Here is a 16,705-nt window from a genome sequence, read left to right on the forward strand (position 1 = left end):
ACACCCGAGCGCAGGTGTCTTCCGCACAGACTGCGGGCCTCGCTCTTCTGAACGCCGCTAGCTCGCCACCCACCCACGGGTGAACCTGGTCAGGGTGCTTTCTCTAAGGGGCAGACTCTTTTCCGGGCGGGCTACCGGTGTCTCTGTTTGCTCGTTTCTTTCTTCCATTTCGGGAAAGTCTTCCTTGCTGGGTGTGGAAATCTCCTATGCCTTCCCTCGCCTATTCTGTCAGCTTTCAAATTCTCTTTCAGTTGCCACCCTCACAGATGGATTAGGAAACTCTTTCCGGTGCACTCATTAGTGAAATGACCTCCAGGAAGCTGGAATCCAATATCTAATGGCCGATTTTTAGCGAGTCCACACGCCAGGGTGGTCGGGGTCCAATGCAGCCCCGGCCAGGCCCAGGCCCCTTGGACTGGGCCACAGGAGGACACGGAGGAGGGTCCCGGCCCCCACGAAGCGGTGCCGGCAGTTCTCCACGGGCTTGGGCGTTTTCCAGAGGTAGGAGATGGAGGGGACTGATTTCTTCAGCGCCCCCCAAACCACGCCACCCCACCCCACCCATGGGACACATCCCCAGAGAGAGACGCCCCATACACTGGCTGTGCCCCAGCCCTGGCCCGGGGGAATAGGCGGCAGCCCACCCACAGGGCGAGGGGGGGGCGCAGCTGAAAGGGGTTGTGGGGGAGGGCGGCCCCTGGCTGGGGTCAAAGGGCGAGCGTCCCGCGCGTGCGCAGTCAGCGGCAGGCAGCGACGCGCTGGGGGTGGGCAGCGGGTAGGTGAAGGAGGCCTGGCGAGGAGACGAGGGGGGCTGGGAGGGCTCCACCTTGGCGAGTCCAGCCGTGGAGGCGCATCTTGTGTGAGTGTGAGTGAGTGTGAGTGTGTGTGTGTGTGTAGAGAGAGACAGCCCCCCGCCCCGCCCCGCCCCGCCCATCACCCCCGTCCCTGGGAGCCCGCGGGACCCGGCCGGCGAACTCAACCGGCCCGGCCCGGCGCGGGAGGCGGCGGCGGGGAAGCCCAGAGAGGCTCGGCTTCTTGAGCGGGGCAGGGGCGCCCTCCGCCGCCGTCTAGGGCCACACCACCCTGAACGCCCCCGATCTCGTCTGGTCTGGGAAGCTAAGCAGGGTCGGGCCCGGTTAGTACTTGGATGGGAGACCGCCTGGGAATACCGGGTGCCACAGGCTGCTGCTTTTTTTTTTTTTTTTGCCTCTTGTTCTGTCCCCTTTCTGGGAGCGCGGCGGCGGCCCGGGGTGGGGGTCACCCCCACCCTCAGCGCCCGCGCGGTGCCTGGCGCCCCAGCCCGCACCGTGGGGCCTCCTCTTGTCCCAAGCCGCGACACCGCCGCCACGCGGCAGGATGCGTGGCATCTGGACTGTCAGGTCTCAGACCAAAGGTCTGCTCTGTGGGAACCGACACGCTGGAGGAAACCTTGAGAGTCTGAGAGGGGAGGGAGTTCCAGAAGAAGGCCAGGATGTCATTTTGAGGGAGTATGTGACCAGAACTCGTCCCGTTGCTTTTGGGGTTCTATGGGCTACACGCAGGAATCTTTGGTGGTGGCACCTGATGTTGGGGGATCCGGAGTCACACCCAGACCTGCTCCACAGGCCTCCTTTTACTTTTCTCTTCGGATTCATTATTTTTAAAAAGTGTCTCTTACCTCTATGATTGCATTTTCTTTTCTCTCTCTCTTCAAGCAGATGATGGGAGTACAAGTATTCAGGTGACATGTGACGCCCGTGCCCCCCTCCCCCCTGCGTTCTTTTTTTTTTTTTTTTTTTGAGACAGAGTCTCGTTTTGCTGCCCAGGCTAGAGTGAGTGCCATGGCGTCAGCCTAGCTCACAGCAACCTCAATCTCCGGGCTCAAGCAATCCTGCTGCCTCAGCCTCCCGAGTAGTTGGGACTACAGGCATGCACCACCACGCCCGGCTGTGTTTTTCTATATATATTAGTTGGCCAATTAATTTCTTTCTATTTTTAGTAGAGACGGGGTCTCGCTCTTGCTCAGGCTGGTTTCGAACTCCTGACCTGGAGCAATCCGCCCGCCTCGGCCTCCCAGAGAGCTAGGATTACAGGCGTGAGCCACCGCGCCCGGCCCCCCCTGTGTTCTTATTCATATACCTCTCATGTTGTTCCAGCGTATTGTGGGGGTACCAATGTTAAGGTCGGGTGCCTTGCCCTCTCCAAGCCTCCCCCCTCGGGTCAGAGCTTCAAGTGCGCCCATCCCCCAGTCGGTGCGCACCCACCCCATGCCTAATGGATGTGTATGGCCCTCCCCTCCCCCCACCCGCCCGACACCCACCCGATGAAGGTGATTCCTCTCTGTCCACTTAGGCGTCCATCCGTTCGTACCAATTTGCTGGTGAGCGCGCTCACGTGGTGCTCGTGTGTCCATTCTTGGGATACCTGGCCTACTGGAACGGGTTCCAGCTCTGGCCAGGAGAACACGAGAGGCGCCCTCTCACCGCTGCTCCTCACAGCCGAATGGCACTCCGTGGTGTCCACGCGCCACATTTTATTGATGCACTCCTGGATGGATGGGCACTCGGGTCGCTTCCACGTCTTTGCGATTGTGAATTGTGCCCTAACTGTCACCCTAACCCTTACCCAGCCCGTCTCCTCTGCCCCTGCCTGACGCACTCCTCCCCGGCCAGGCCCGTCACTGTCCTGGGCCCCCGCCTGACCGGCTCCTCCCCGCCCGGCCTGTCACCGTCCTCTGCCCCTGCCTGACATGCTCCTTCCCGCCCGCCCGGCCTCTCACCGTCCTGGGCCCCTGCCTGACCGGCTCCTCCGTCGCCTGGGCCTTCCAAGGGCTTGGTGTGGACGCTGCTTCCAGGAAGCCCACCAGAAACCCGGCAGCAGGGTGGCCGCAGCAGTCTCCAGCAGCCGTCCCTAAGTCGCCTGAGTGCGGGGGACGTGCCCCCCGCTGTGCCGCGGGGGCCCAGCCTGGTGTCTTCCCTGAGGCCCTGCGGCTGCCGGCTGGGCTGCCGCTCCCCGCAAGGGGAGAGCCGCGGAGGTGGGGACCGCCTCCTGATGGGGACGTACACGCAGCTCTCCACGTCGGATTCCGGGGCTCTCTGTCCTGCCCGAAGGCCCAGCTGGCCTGCGGGTCCTTAGAGTGGCAAAAACATCCGAAAACTGAGATTGAGGGTCCGGTGGGTGTCTGCACTTTTGTGCTGGGCACCCCAGGGAGGCCCGGGGGCTGGCTGGACAACGTGGTCTGCTGGGCGGGGGGGTTGGAGGAGCAACTGATGCCCTTTGCACTTTGGGTAGCAAGAGTCTGAGGTGTCTCTGAGCCCTGTGCCCTGTGGGGGGGGGCGGGGGGGGAGGAGGAGGAGGAGGAGGAGGAGGTGGGAAGGGCCGGGGCCTGCAGTCCTGTTCCCGGGGTGGCACGGCAAGTGGCTTCTTCCACAGGCTGCTTGGCCTGGGCTCCCTGCACCTGGGCCTTTGGAGGACCGGCCCTGTGCTTGCCAACACTTCCTGCAGGGACCCAGAGCTGGGAGGTGGCATCTCTCAGCCCTGGGTCGGGCAGAGCCCCAGCGGGCCATGCCCACAACCTCTCTCAGCACCGGTCCCCCAGAAGGCTCCTTTGGGACCAGGATTCTCTTGCGGTGACTCTTTAAGGTCTGGCCCCTGGATGGAGGGGCACCAGGAGTAGAGGAGCAGGAAGGGGAAGGGGGTGGCCATGCGAGGGGACACTTTGAGGCCGAGTCCCAGCTTCAGCCTGATCCTCCTGGGAACCCCGCTCTGAGACAAGGAGCCGGGCTTCGCATTCCCACAGCAGCCAGTTGTGGGCTGAGGACACCTGGGGCGTTGGGAACTCCCTGGCTTCTCCTTGGTTTAACGTCTAGAGCTGCTTGTGAATCGCGCCGCCACACACACCCGAGCGCAGGTGTCTTCCGCACAGACTGCGGGCCTCGCTCTTCTGAACGCCGCTAGCTCGCCACCCACCCACGGGTGAACCTGGTCAGGGTGCTTTCTCTAAGGGGCAGACTCTTTTCCGGGCGGGCTACCGGTGTCTCTGTTTGCTCGTTTCTTTCTTCCATTTCGGGAAAGTCTTCCTTGCTGGGTGTGGAAATCTCCTATGCCTTCCCTCGCCTATTCTGTCAGCTTTCAAATTCTCTTTCAGTTGCCACCCTCACAGATGGATTAGGAAACTCTTTCCGGTGCACTCATTAGTGAAATGACCTCCAGGAAGCTGGAATCCAATATCTAATGGCCGATTTTTAGCGAGTCCACACGCCAGGGTGGTCGGGGTCCAATGCAGCCCCGGCCAGGCCCAGGCCCCTTGGACTGGGCCACAGGAGGACACGGAGGAGGGTCCCGGCCCCCACGAAGCGGTGCCGGCAGTTCTCCACGGGCTTGGGCATTTTCCAGAGGTAGGAGATGGAGGGGACTGATTTCTTCAGCGCCCCCCAAACCACGCCACCCCACCCCACCCATGGGACACATCCCCAGAGAGAGACGCCCCATACACTGGCTGTGCCCCAGCCCTGGCCCGGGGGAATAGGCGGCAGCCCACCCACAGGGCGAGGGGGGGGCGCAGCTGAAAGGGGTTGTGGGGGAGGGCGGCCCCTGGCTGGGGTCAAAGGGCGAGCGTCCCGCGCGTGCGCAGTCAGCGGCAGGCAGCGACGCGCTGGGGGTGGGCAGCGGGTAGGTGAAGGAGGCCTGGCGAGGAGACGAGGGGGGCTGGGAGGGCTCCACCTTGGCGAGTCCAGCCGTGGAGGCGCATCTTGTGTGAGTGTGAGTGAGTGTGAGTGTGTGTGTGTGTGTAGAGAGAGACAGCCCCCCGCCCCGCCCCGCCCCGCCCATCACCCCCGTCCCTGGGAGCCCGCGGGACCCGGCCGGCGAACTCAACCGGCCCGGCCCGGCGCGGGAGGCGGCGGCGGGGAAGCCCAGAGAGGCTCGGCTTCTTGAGCGGGGCAGGGGCGCCCTCCGCCGCCGTCTAGGGCCACACCACCCTGAACGCCCCCGATCTCGTCTGGTCTGGGAAGCTAAGCAGGGTCGGGCCCGGTTAGTACTTGGATGGGAGACCGCCTGGGAATACCGGGTGCCACAGGCTGCTGCTTTTTTTTTTTTTTTTTTTTTTTTGCCTCTTGTTCTGTCCCCTTTCTGGGAGCGCGGCGGCGGCCCGGGGTGGGGGTCACCCCCACCCTCAGCGCCCGCGCGGTGCCTGGCGCCCCAGCCCGCACCGTGGGGCCTCCTCTTGTCCCAAGCCGCGACACCGCCGCCACGCGGCAGGATGCGTGGCATCTGGACTGTCAGGTCTCAGACCAAAGGTCTGCTCTGTGGGAACCGACACGCTGGAGGAAACCTTGAGAGTCTGAGAGGGGAGGGAGTTCCAGAAGAAGGCCAGGATGTCATTTTGAGGGAGTATGTGACCAGAACTCGTCCCGTTGCTTTTGGGGTTCTATGGGCTACACGCAGGAATCTTTGGTGGTGGCACCTGATGTTGGGGGATCCGGAGTCACACCCAGACCTGCTCCACAGGCCTCCTTTTACTTTTCTCTTCGGATTCATTATTTTTAAAAAGTGTCTCTTACCTCTATGATTGCATTTTCTTTTCTCTCTCTCTTCAAGCAGATGATGGGAGTACAAGTATTCAGGTGACATGTGACGCCCGTGCCCCCCTCCCCCCTGCGTTCTTTTTTTTTTTTTTTTTTTTGAGACAGAGTCTCGTTTTGCTGCCCAGGCTAGAGTGAGTGCCATGGCGTCAGCCTAGCTCACAGCAACCTCAATCTCCGGGCTCAAGCAATCCTGCTGCCTCAGCCTCCCGAGTAGTTGGGACTACAGGCATGCACCACCACGCCCGGCTGTGTTTTTCTATATATATTAGTTGGCCAATTAATTTCTTTCTATTTTTAGTAGAGACGGGGTCTCGCTCTTGCTCAGGCTGGTTTCGAACTCCTGACCTGGAGCAATCCGCCCGCCTCGGCCTCCCAGAGAGCTAGGATTACAGGCGTGAGCCACCGCGCCCGGCCCCCCCTGTGTTCTTATTCATATACCTCTCATGTTGTTCCAGCGTATTGTGGGGGTACCAATGTTAAGGTCGGGTGCCTTGCCCTCTCCAAGCCTCCCCCCTCGGGTCAGAGCTTCAAGTGCGCCCATCCCCCAGTCGGTGCGCACCCACCCCATGCCTAATGGATGTGTATGGCCCTCCCCTCCCCCCACCCGCCCGACACCCACCCGATGAAGGTGATTCCTCTCTGTCCACTTAGGCGTCCATCCGTTCGTACCAATTTGCTGGTGAGCGCGCTCACGTGGTGCTCGTGTGTCCATTCTTGGGATACCTGGCCTACTGGAACGGGTTCCAGCTCTGGCCAGGAGAACACGAGAGGCGCCCTCTCACCGCTGCTCCTCACAGCCGAATGGCACTCCGTGGTGTCCACGCGCCACATTTTATTGATGCACTCCTGGATGGATGGGCACTCGGGTCGCTTCCACGTCTTTGCGATTGTGAATTGTGCCCTAACTGTCACCCTAACCCTTACCCAGCCCGTCTCCTCTGCCCCTGCCTGACGCACTCCTCCCCGGCCAGGCCCGTCACTGTCCTGGGCCCCCGCCTGACCGGCTCCTCCCCGCCCGGCCTGTCACCGTCCTCTGCCCCTGCCTGACATGCTCCTTCCCGCCCGCCCGGCCTCTCACCGTCCTGGGCCCCTGCCTGACCGGCTCCTCCGTCGCCTGGGCCTTCCAAGGGCTTGGTGTGGACGCTGCTTCCAGGAAGCCCACCAGAAACCCGGCAGCAGGGTGGCCGCAGCAGTCTCCAGCAGCCGTCCCTAAGTCGCCTGAGTGCGGGGGACGTGCCCCCCGCTGTGCCGCGGGGGCCCAGCCTGGTGTCTTCCCTGAGGCCCTGCGGCTGCCGGCTGGGCTGCCGCTCCCCGCAAGGGGAGAGCCGCGGAGGTGGGGACCGCCTCCTGATGGGGACGTACACGCAGCTCTCCACGTCGGATTCCGGGGCTCTCTGTCCTGCCCGAAGGCCCAGCTGGCCTGCGGGTCCTTAGAGTGGCAAAAACATCCGAAAACTGAGATTGAGGGTCCGGTGGGTGTCTGCACTTTTGTGCTGGGCACCCCAGGGAGGCCCGGGGGCTGGCTGGACAACGTGGTCTGCTGGGCGGGGGGGTTGGAGGAGCAACTGATGCCCTTTGCACTTTGGGTAGCAAGAGTCTGAGGTGTCTCTGAGCCCTGTGCCCTGTGGGGGGGGGCGGGGGGGGAGGAGGAGGAGGAGGAGGAGGAGGTGGGAAGGGCCGGGGCCTGCAGTCCTGTTCCCGGGGTGGCACGGCAAGTGGCTTCTTCCACAGGCTGCTTGGCCTGGGCTCCCTGCACCTGGGCCTTTGGAGGACCGGCCCTGTGCTTGCCAACACTTCCTGCAGGGACCCAGAGCTGGGAGGTGGCATCTCTCAGCCCTGGGTCGGGCAGAGCCCCAGCGGGCCACGCCCACAACCTCTCTCAGCACCGGTCCCCCAGAAGGCTCCTTTGGGACCAGGATTCTCTTGCGGTGACTCTTTAAGGTCTGGCCCCTGGATGGAGGGGCACCAGGAGTAGAGGAGCAGGAAGGGGAAGGGGGTGGCCATGCGAGGGGACACTTTGAGGCCGAGTCCCAGCTTCAGCCTGATCCTCCTGGGAACCCCGCTCTGAGACAAGGAGCCGGGCTTCGCATTCCCACAGCAGCCAGTCGTGGGCTGAGGACACCTGGGGCGTTGGGAACTCCCTGGCTTCTCCTTGGTTTAACGTCTAGAGCTGCTTGTGAATCGCGCCGCCACACACACCCGAGCGCAGGAGTCTTCCGCACAGACTGCGGGCCTCGCTCTTCTGAACGCCGCTAGCTCGCCACCCACCCACGGGTGAACCTGGTCAGGGTGCTTTCTCTAAGGGGCAGACTCTTTTCCGGGCGGGCTACCGGTGTCTCTGTTTGCTCGTTTCTTTCTTCCATTTCGGGAAAGTCTTCCTTGCTGGGTGTGGAAATCTCCTATGCCTTCCCTCGCCTATTCTGTCAGCTTTCAAATTCTCTTTCAGTTGCCACCCTCACAGATGGATTAGGAAACTCTTTCCGGTGCACTCATTAGTGAAATGACCTCCAGGAAGCTGGAATCCAATATCTAATGGCCGATTTTTAGCGAGTCCACACGCCAGGGTGGTCGGGGTCCAATGCAGCCCCGGCCAGGCCCAGGCCCCTTGGACTGGGCCACAGGAGGACACGGAGGAGGGTCCCGGCCCCCACGAAGCGGTGCCGGCAGTTCTCCACGGGCTTGGGCGTTTTCCAGAGGTAGGAGATGGAGGGGACTGATTTCTTCAGCGCCCCCCAAACCACGCCACCCCACCCCACCCATGGGACACATCCCCAGAGAGAGACGCCCCATACACTGGCTGTGCCCCAGCCCTGGCCCGGGGGAATAGGCGGCAGCCCACCCACAGGGCGAGGGGGGGGCGCAGCTGAAAGGGGTTGTGGGGGAGGGCGGCCCCTGGCTGGGGTCAAAGGGCGAGCGTCCCGCGCGTGCGCAGTCAGCGGCAGCGACGCGCTGGGGGTGGGCAGCGGGTAGGTGAAGGAGGCCTGGCGAGGAGACGAGGGGGGCTGGGAGGGCTCCACCTTGGCGAGTCCAGCCGTGGAGGCGCATCTTGTGTGAGTGTGAGTGAGTGTGAGTGTGTGTGTGTGTGTAGAGAGAGACAGCCCCCCGCCCCGCCCCGCCCCGCCCATCACCCCCGTCCCTGGGAGCCCGCGGGACCCGGCCGGCGAACTCAACCGGCCCGGCCCGGCGCGGGAGGCGGCGGCGGGGAAGCCCAGAGAGGCTCGGCTTCTTGAGCGGGGCAGGGGCGCCCTCCGCCGCCGTCTAGGGCCACACCACCCTGAACGCCCCCGATCTCGTCTGGTCTGGGAAGCTAAGCAGGGTCGGGCCCGGTTAGTACTTGGATGGGAGACCGCCTGGGAATACCGGGTGCCACAGGCTGCTGCTTTTTTTTTTTTTTTTTTTTTTTTGCCTCTTGTTCTGTCCCCTTTCTGGGAGCGCGGCGGCGGCCCGGGGTGGGGGTCACCCCCACCCTCAGCGCCCGCGCGGTGCCTGGCGCCCCAGCCCGCACCGTGGGGCCTCCTCTTGTCCCAAGCCGCGACACCGCCGCCACGCGGCAGGATGCGTGGCATCTGGACTGTCAGGTCTCAGACCAAAGGTCTGCTCTGTGGGAACCGACACGCTGGAGGAAACCTTGAGAGTCTGAGAGGGGAGGGAGTTCCAGAAGAAGGCCAGGATGTCATTTTGAGGGAGTATGTGACCAGAACTCGTCCCGTTGCTTTTGGGGTTCTATGGGCTACACGCAGGAATCTTTGGTGGTGGCACCTGATGTTGGGGGATCCGGAGTCACACCCAGACCTGCTCCACAGGCCTCCTTTTACTTTTCTCTTCGGATTCATTATTTTTAAAAAGTGTCTCTTACCTCTATGATTGCATTTTCTTTTCTCTCTCTCTTCAAGCAGATGATGGGAGTACAAGTATTCAGGTGACATGTGACGCCCGTGCCCCCCTCCCCCCTGCGTTCTTTTTTTTTTTTTTTTTTTTGAGACAGAGTCTCGTTTTGCTGCCCAGGCTAGAGTGAGTGCCATGGCGTCAGCCTAGCTCACAGCAACCTCAATCTCCGGGCTCAAGCAATCCTGCTGCCTCAGCCTCCCGAGTAGTTGGGACTACAGGCATGCACCACCACGCCCGGCTGTGTTTTTCTATATATATTAGTTGGCCAATTAATTTCTTTCTATTTTTAGTAGAGACGGGGTCTCGCTCTTGCTCAGGCTGGTTTCGAACTCCTGACCTGGAGCAATCCGCCCGCCTCGGCCTCCCAGAGAGCTAGGATTACAGGCGTGAGCCACCGCGCCCGGCCCCCCCTGTGTTCTTATTCATATACCTCTCATGTTGTTCCAGCGTATTGTGGGGGTACCAATGTTAAGGTCGGGTGCCTTGCCCTCTCCAAGCCTCCCCCCTCGGGTCAGAGCTTCAAGTGCGCCCATCCCCCAGTCGGTGCGCACCCACCCCATGCCTAATGGATGTGTATGGCCCTCCCCTCCCCCCACCCGCCCGACACCCACCCGATGAAGGTGATTCCTCTCTGTCCACTTAGGCGTCCATCCGTTCGTACCAATTTGCTGGTGAGCGCGCTCACGTGGTGCTCGTGTGTCCATTCTTGGGATACCTGGCCTACTGGAACGGGTTCCAGCTCTGGCCAGGAGAACACGAGAGGCGCCCTCTCACCGCTGCTCCTCACAGCCGAATGGCACTCCGTGGTGTCCACGCGCCACATTTTATTGATGCACTCCTGGATGGATGGGCACTCGGGTCGCTTCCACGTCTTTGCGATTGTGAATTGTGCCCTAACTGTCACCCTAACCCTTACCCAGCCCGTCTCCTCTGCCCCTGCCTGACGCACTCCTCCCCGGCCAGGCCCGTCACTGTCCTGGGCCCCCGCCTGACCGGCTCCTCCCCGCCCGGCCTGTCACCGTCCTCTGCCCCTGCCTGACATGCTCCTTCCCGCCCGCCCGGCCTCTCACCGTCCTGGGCCCCTGCCTGACCGGCTCCTCCGTCGCCTGGGCCTTCCAAGGGCTTGGTGTGGACGCTGCTTCCAGGAAGCCCACCAGAAACCCGGCAGCAGGGTGGCCGCAGCAGTCTCCAGCAGCCGTCCCTAAGTCGCCTGAGTGCGGGGGACGTGCCCCCCGCTGTGCCGCGGGGGCCCAGCCTGGTGTCTTCCCTGAGGCCCTGCGGCTGCCGGCTGGGCTGCCGCTCCCCGCAAGGGGAGAGCCGCGGAGGTGGGGACCGCCTCCTGATGGGGACGTACACGCAGCTCTCCACGTCGGATTCCGGGGCTCTCTGTCCTGCCCGAAGGCCCAGCTGGCCTGCGGGTCCTTAGAGTGGCAAAAACATCCGAAAACTGAGATTGAGGGTCCGGTGGGTGTCTGCACTTTTGTGCTGGGCACCCCAGGGAGGCCCGGGGGCTGGCTGGACAACGTGGTCTGCTGGGCGGGGGGGTTGGAGGAGCAACTGATGCCCTTTGCACTTTGGGTAGCAAGAGTCTGAGGTGTCTCTGAGCCCTGTGCCCTGTGGGGGGGGGCGGGGGGGGAGGAGGAGGAGGAGGAGGAGGAGGTGGGAAGGGCCGGGGCCTGCAGTCCTGTTCCCGGGGTGGCACGGCAAGTGGCTTCTTCCACAGGCTGCTTGGCCTGGGCTCCCTGCACCTGGGCCTTTGGAGGACCGGCCCTGTGCTTGCCAACACTTCCTGCAGGGACCCAGAGCTGGGAGGTGGCATCTCTCAGCCCTGGGTCGGGCAGAGCCCCAGCGGGCCATGCCCACAACCTCTCTCAGCACCGGTCCCCCAGAAGGCTCCTTTGGGACCAGGATTCTCTTGCGGTGACTCTTTAAGGTCTGGCCCCTGGATGGAGGGGCACCAGGAGTAGAGGAGCAGGAAGGGGAAGGGGGTGGCCATGCGAGGGGACACTTTGAGGCCGAGTCCCAGCTTCAGCCTGATCCTCCTGGGAACCCCGCTCTGAGACAAGGAGCCGGGCTTCGCATTCCCACAGCAGCCAGTTGTGGGCTGAGGACACCTGGGGCGTTGGGAACTCCCTGGCTTCTCCTTGGTTTAACGTCTAGAGCTGCTTGTGAATCGCGCCGCCACACACACCCGAGCGCAGGTGTCTTCCGCACAGACTGCGGGCCTCGCTCTTCTGAACGCCGCTAGCTCGCCACCCACCCACGGGTGAACCTGGTCAGGGTGCTTTCTCTAAGGGGCAGACTCTTTTCCGGGCGGGCTACCGGTGTCTCTGTTTGCTCGTTTCTTTCTTCCATTTCGGGAAAGTCTTCCTTGCTGGGTGTGGAAATCTCCTATGCCTTCCCTCGCCTATTCTGTCAGCTTTCAAATTCTCTTTCAGTTGCCACCCTCACAGATGGATTAGGAAACTCTTTCCGGTGCACTCATTAGTGAAATGACCTCCAGGAAGCTGGAATCCAATATCTAATGGCCGATTTTTAGCGAGTCCACACGCCAGGGTGGTCGGGGTCCAATGCAGCCCCGGCCAGGCCCAGGCCCCTTGGACTGGGCCACAGGAGGACACGGAGGAGGGTCCCGGCCCCCACGAAGCGGTGCCGGCAGTTCTCCACGGGCTTGGGCGTTTTCCAGAGGTAGGAGATGGAGGGGACTGATTTCTTCAGCGCCCCCCAAACCACGCCACCCCACCCCACCCATGGGACACATCCCCAGAGAGAGAGCCCCATACACTGGCTGTGCCCCAGCCCTGGCCCGGGGGAATAGGCGGCAGCCCACCCACAGGGCGAGGGGGGGGCGCAGCTGAAAGGGGTTGTGGGGGAGGGCGGCCCCTGGCTGGGGTCAAAGGGCGAGCGTCCCGCGCGTGCGCAGTCAGCGGCAGGCAGCGACGCGCTGGGGGTGGGCAGCGGGTAGGTGAAGGAGGCCTGGCGAGGAGACGAGGGGGGCTGGGAGGGCTCCACCTTGGCGAGTCCAGCCGTGGAGGCGCATCTTGTGTGAGTGTGAGTGAGTGTGAGTGTGTGTGTGTGTGTAGAGAGAGACAGCCCCCCGCCCCGCCCCGCCCCGCCCATCACCCCCGTCCCTGGGAGCCCGCGGGACCCGGCCGGCGAACTCAACCGGCCCGGCCCGGCGCGGGAGGCGGCGGCGGGGAAGCCCAGAGAGGCTCGGCTTCTTGAGCGGGGCAGGGGCGCCCTCCGCCGCCGTCTAGGGCCACACCACCCTGAACGCCCCCGATCTCGTCTGGTCTGGGAAGCTAAGCAGGGTCGGGCCCGGTTAGTACTTGGATGGGAGACCGCCTGGGAATACCGGGTGCCACAGGCTGCTGCTTTTTTTTTTTTTTTTTTTTTTTTGCCTCTTGTTCTGTCCCCTTTCTGGGAGCGCGGCGGCGGCCCGGGGTGGGGGTCACCCCCACCCTCAGCGCCCGCGCGGTGCCTGGCGCCCCAGCCCGCACCGTGGGGCCTCCTCTTGTCCCAAGCCGCGACACCGCCGCCACGCGGCAGGATGCGTGGCATCTGGACTGTCAGGTCTCAGACCAAAGGTCTGCTCTGTGGGAACCGACACGCTGGAGGAAACCTTGAGAGTCTGAGAGGGGAGGGAGTTCCAGAAGAAGGCCAGGATGTCATTTTGAGGGAGTATGTGACCAGAACTCGTCCCGTTGCTTTTGGGGTTCTATGGGCTACACGCAGGAATCTTTGGTGGTGGCACCTGATGTTGGGGGATCCGGAGTCACACCCAGACCTGCTCCACAGGCCTCCTTTTACTTTTCTCTTCGGATTCATTATTTTTAAAAAGTGTCTCTTACCTCTATGATTGCATTTTCTTTTCTCTCTCTCTTCAAGCAGATGATGGGAGTACAAGTATTCAGGTGACATGTGACGCCCGTGCCCCCCTCCCCCCTGCGTTCTTTTTTTTTTTTTTTTTTTTGAGACAGAGTCTCGTTTTGCTGCCCAGGCTAGAGTGAGTGCCATGGCGTCAGCCTAGCTCACAGCAACCTCAATCTCCGGGCTCAAGCAATCCTGCTGCCTCAGCCTCCCGAGTAGTTGGGACTACAGGCATGCACCACCACGCCCGGCTGTGTTTTTCTATATATATTAGTTGGCCAATTAATTTCTTTCTATTTTTAGTAGAGACGGGGTCTCGCTCTTGCTCAGGCTGGTTTCGAACTCCTGACCTGGAGCAATCCGCCCGCCTCGGCCTCCCAGAGAGCTAGGATTACAGGCGTGAGCCACCGCGCCCGGCCCCCCCTGTGTTCTTATTCATATACCTCTCATGTTGTTCCAGCGTATTGTGGGGGTACCAATGTTAAGGTCGGGTGCCTTGCCCTCTCCAAGCCTCCCCCCTCGGGTCAGAGCTTCAAGTGCGCCCATCCCCCAGTCGGTGCGCACCCACCCCATGCCTAATGGATGTGTATGGCCCTCCCCTCCCCCCACCCGCCCGACACCCACCCGATGAAGGTGATTCCTCTCTGTCCACTTAGGCGTCCATCCGTTCGTACCAATTTGCTGGTGAGCGCGCTCACGTGGTGCTCGTGTGTCCATTCTTGGGATACCTGGCCTACTGGAACGGGTTCCAGCTCTGGCCAGGAGAACACGAGAGGCGCCCTCTCACCGCTGCTCCTCACAGCCGAATGGCACTCCGTGGTGTCCACGCGCCACATTTTATTGATGCACTCCTGGATGGATGGGCACTCGGGTCGCTTCCACGTCTTTGCGATTGTGAATTGTGCCCTAACTGTCACCCTAACCCTTACCCAGCCCGTCTCCTCTGCCCCTGCCTGACGCACTCCTCCCCGGCCAGGCCCGTCACTGTCCTGGGCCCCCGCCTGACCGGCTCCTCCCCGCCCGGCCTGTCACCGTCCTCTGCCCCTGCCTGACATGCTCCTTCCCGCCCGCCCGGCCTCTCACCGTCCTGGGCCCCTGCCTGACCGGCTCCTCCGTCGCCTGGGCCTTCCAAGGGCTTGGTGTGGACGCTGCTTCCAGGAAGCCCACCAGAAACCCGGCAGCAGGGTGGCCGCAGCAGTCTCCAGCAGCCGTCCCTAAGTCGCCTGAGTGCGGGGGACGTGCCCCCCGCTGTGCCGCGGGGGCCCAGCCTGGTGTCTTCCCTGAGGCCCTGCGGCTGCCGGCTGGGCTGCCGCTCCCCGCAAGGGGAGAGCCGCGGAGGTGGGGACCGCCTCCTGATGGGGACGTACACGCAGCTCTCCACGTCGGATTCCGGGGCTCTCTGTCCTGCCCGAAGGCCCAGCTGGCCTGCGGGTCCTTAGAGTGGCAAAAACATCCGAAAACTGAGATTGAGGGTCCGGTGGGTGTCTGCACTTTTGTGCTGGGCACCCCAGGGAGGCCCGGGGGCTGGCTGGACAACGTGGTCTGCTGGGCGGGGGGGTTGGAGGAGCAACTGATGCCCTTTGCACTTTGGGTAGCAAGAGTCTGAGGTGTCTCTGAGCCCTGTGCCCTGTGGGGGGGGGCGGGGGGGGAGGAGGAGGAGGAGGAGGAGGAGGTGGGAAGGGCCGGGGCCTGCAGTCCTGTTCCCGGGGTGGCACGGCAAGTGGCTTCTTCCACAGGCTGCTTGGCCTGGGCTCCCTGCACCTGGGCCTTTGGAGGACCGGCCCTGTGCTTGCCAACACTTCCTGCAGGGACCCAGAGCTGGGAGGTGGCATCTCTCAGCCCTGGGTCGGGCAGAGCCCCAGCGGGCCATGCCCACAACCTCTCTCAGCACCGGTCCCCCAGAAGGCTCCTTTGGGACCAGGATTCTCTTGCGGTGACTCTTTAAGGTCTGGCCCCTGGATGGAGGGGCACCAGGAGTAGAGGAGCAGGAAGGGGAAGGGGGTGGCCATGCGAGGGGACACTTTGAGGCCGAGTCCCAGCTTCAGCCTGATCCTCCTGGGAACCCCGCTCTGAGACAAGGAGCCGGGCTTCGCATTCCCACAGCAGCCAGTTGTGGGCTGAGGACACCTGGGGCGTTGGGAACTCCCTGGCTTCTCCTTGGTTTAACGTCTAGAGCTGCTTGTGAATCGCGCCGCCACACACACCCGAGCGCAGGTGTCTTCCGCACAGACTGCGGGCCTCGCTCTTCTGAACGCCGCTAGCTCGCCACCCACCCACGGGTGAACCTGGTCAGGGTGCTTTCTCTAAGGGGCAGACTCTTTTCCGGGCGGGCTACCGGTGTCTCTGTTTGCTCGTTTCTTTCTTCCATTTCGGGAAAGTCTTCCTTGCTGGGTGTGGAAATCTCCTATGCCTTCCCTCGCCTATTCTGTCAGCTTTCAAATTCTCTTTCAGTTGCCACCCTCACAGATGGATTAGGAAACTCTTTCCGGTGCACTCATTAGTGAAATGACCTCCAGGAAGCTGGAATCCAATATCTAATGGCCGATTTTTAGCGAGTCCACACGCCAGGGTGGTCGGGGTCCAATGCAGCCCCGGCCAGGCCCAGGCCCCTTGGACTGGGCCACAGGAGGACACGGAGGAGGGTCCCGGCCCCCACGAAGCGGTGCCGGCAGTTCTCCACGGGCTTGGGCGTTTTCCAGAGGTAGGAGATGGAGGGGACTGATTTCTTCAGCGCCCCCCAAACCACGCCACCCCACCCCACCCATGGGACACATCCCCAGAGAGAGAGCCCCATACACTGGCTGTGCCCCAGCCCTGGCCCGGGGGAATAGGCGGCAGCCCACCCACAGGGCGAGGGGGGGGCGCAGCTGAAAGGGGTTGTGGGGGAGGGCGGCCCCTGGCTGGGGTCAAAGGGCGAGCGTCCCGCGCGTGCGCAGTCAGCGGCAGGCAGCGACGCGCTGGGGGTGGGCAGCGGGTAGGTGAAGGAGGCCTGGCGAGGAGACGAGGGGGGCTGGGAGGGCTCCACCTTGGCGAGTCCAGCCGTGGAGGCGCATCTTGTGTGAGTGTGAGTGAGTGTGAGTGTGTGTGTGTGTGTAGAGAGAGACAGCCCCCCGCCCCGCCCCGCCCCGCCCATCACCCCCGTCCCTGGGAGCCCGCGGGACCCGGCCGGCGAACTCAACCGGCCCGGCCCGGCGCGGGAGGCGGCGGCGGGGAAGCCCAGAGAGGCTCGGCTTCTTGAGCGGGGCAGGGGCGCCCTCCGCCGCCGTCTAGGGCCACACCACCCTGAACGCCCCCGATCTCGTCTGGTCTGGGAAGCTAAGCAGGGTCGGGCCCGGTTAGTACTTGGATGGGAGACCGCCTGGGAATACCGGGTGCCACAGGCT

At 63.1% G+C, this 16,705-nt stretch overlaps 5 pseudogenes; all 5 read left to right on the top strand.

The window, feature by feature from the left end:
• The first annotated feature begins 1,065 nt into the window (after positions 1 to 1,065).
• Positions 1,066 to 1,184, top strand: LOC142874022 (uncharacterized; annotated as a pseudogene).
• Positions 1,185 to 4,940: 3,756 nt separating this feature from the next.
• On the top strand, positions 4,941 to 5,059 carry LOC142874023 (uncharacterized; annotated as a pseudogene).
• Positions 5,060 to 8,820: 3,761 nt separating this feature from the next.
• LOC142874025 (uncharacterized) lies at positions 8,821 to 8,939 on the top strand (annotated as a pseudogene).
• Positions 8,940 to 12,703: 3,764 nt separating this feature from the next.
• LOC142874026 (uncharacterized) lies at positions 12,704 to 12,822 on the top strand (annotated as a pseudogene).
• Positions 12,823 to 16,586: 3,764 nt separating this feature from the next.
• Positions 16,587 to 16,705, top strand: LOC142874027 (uncharacterized; annotated as a pseudogene).

Source organism: Microcebus murinus, chromosome 11 (assembly GCF_040939455.1).
Source record: "Microcebus murinus isolate Inina chromosome 11, M.murinus_Inina_mat1.0, whole genome shotgun sequence".
NCBI classification, from domain to species: domain Eukaryota; kingdom Metazoa; phylum Chordata; class Mammalia; order Primates; family Cheirogaleidae; genus Microcebus; species Microcebus murinus.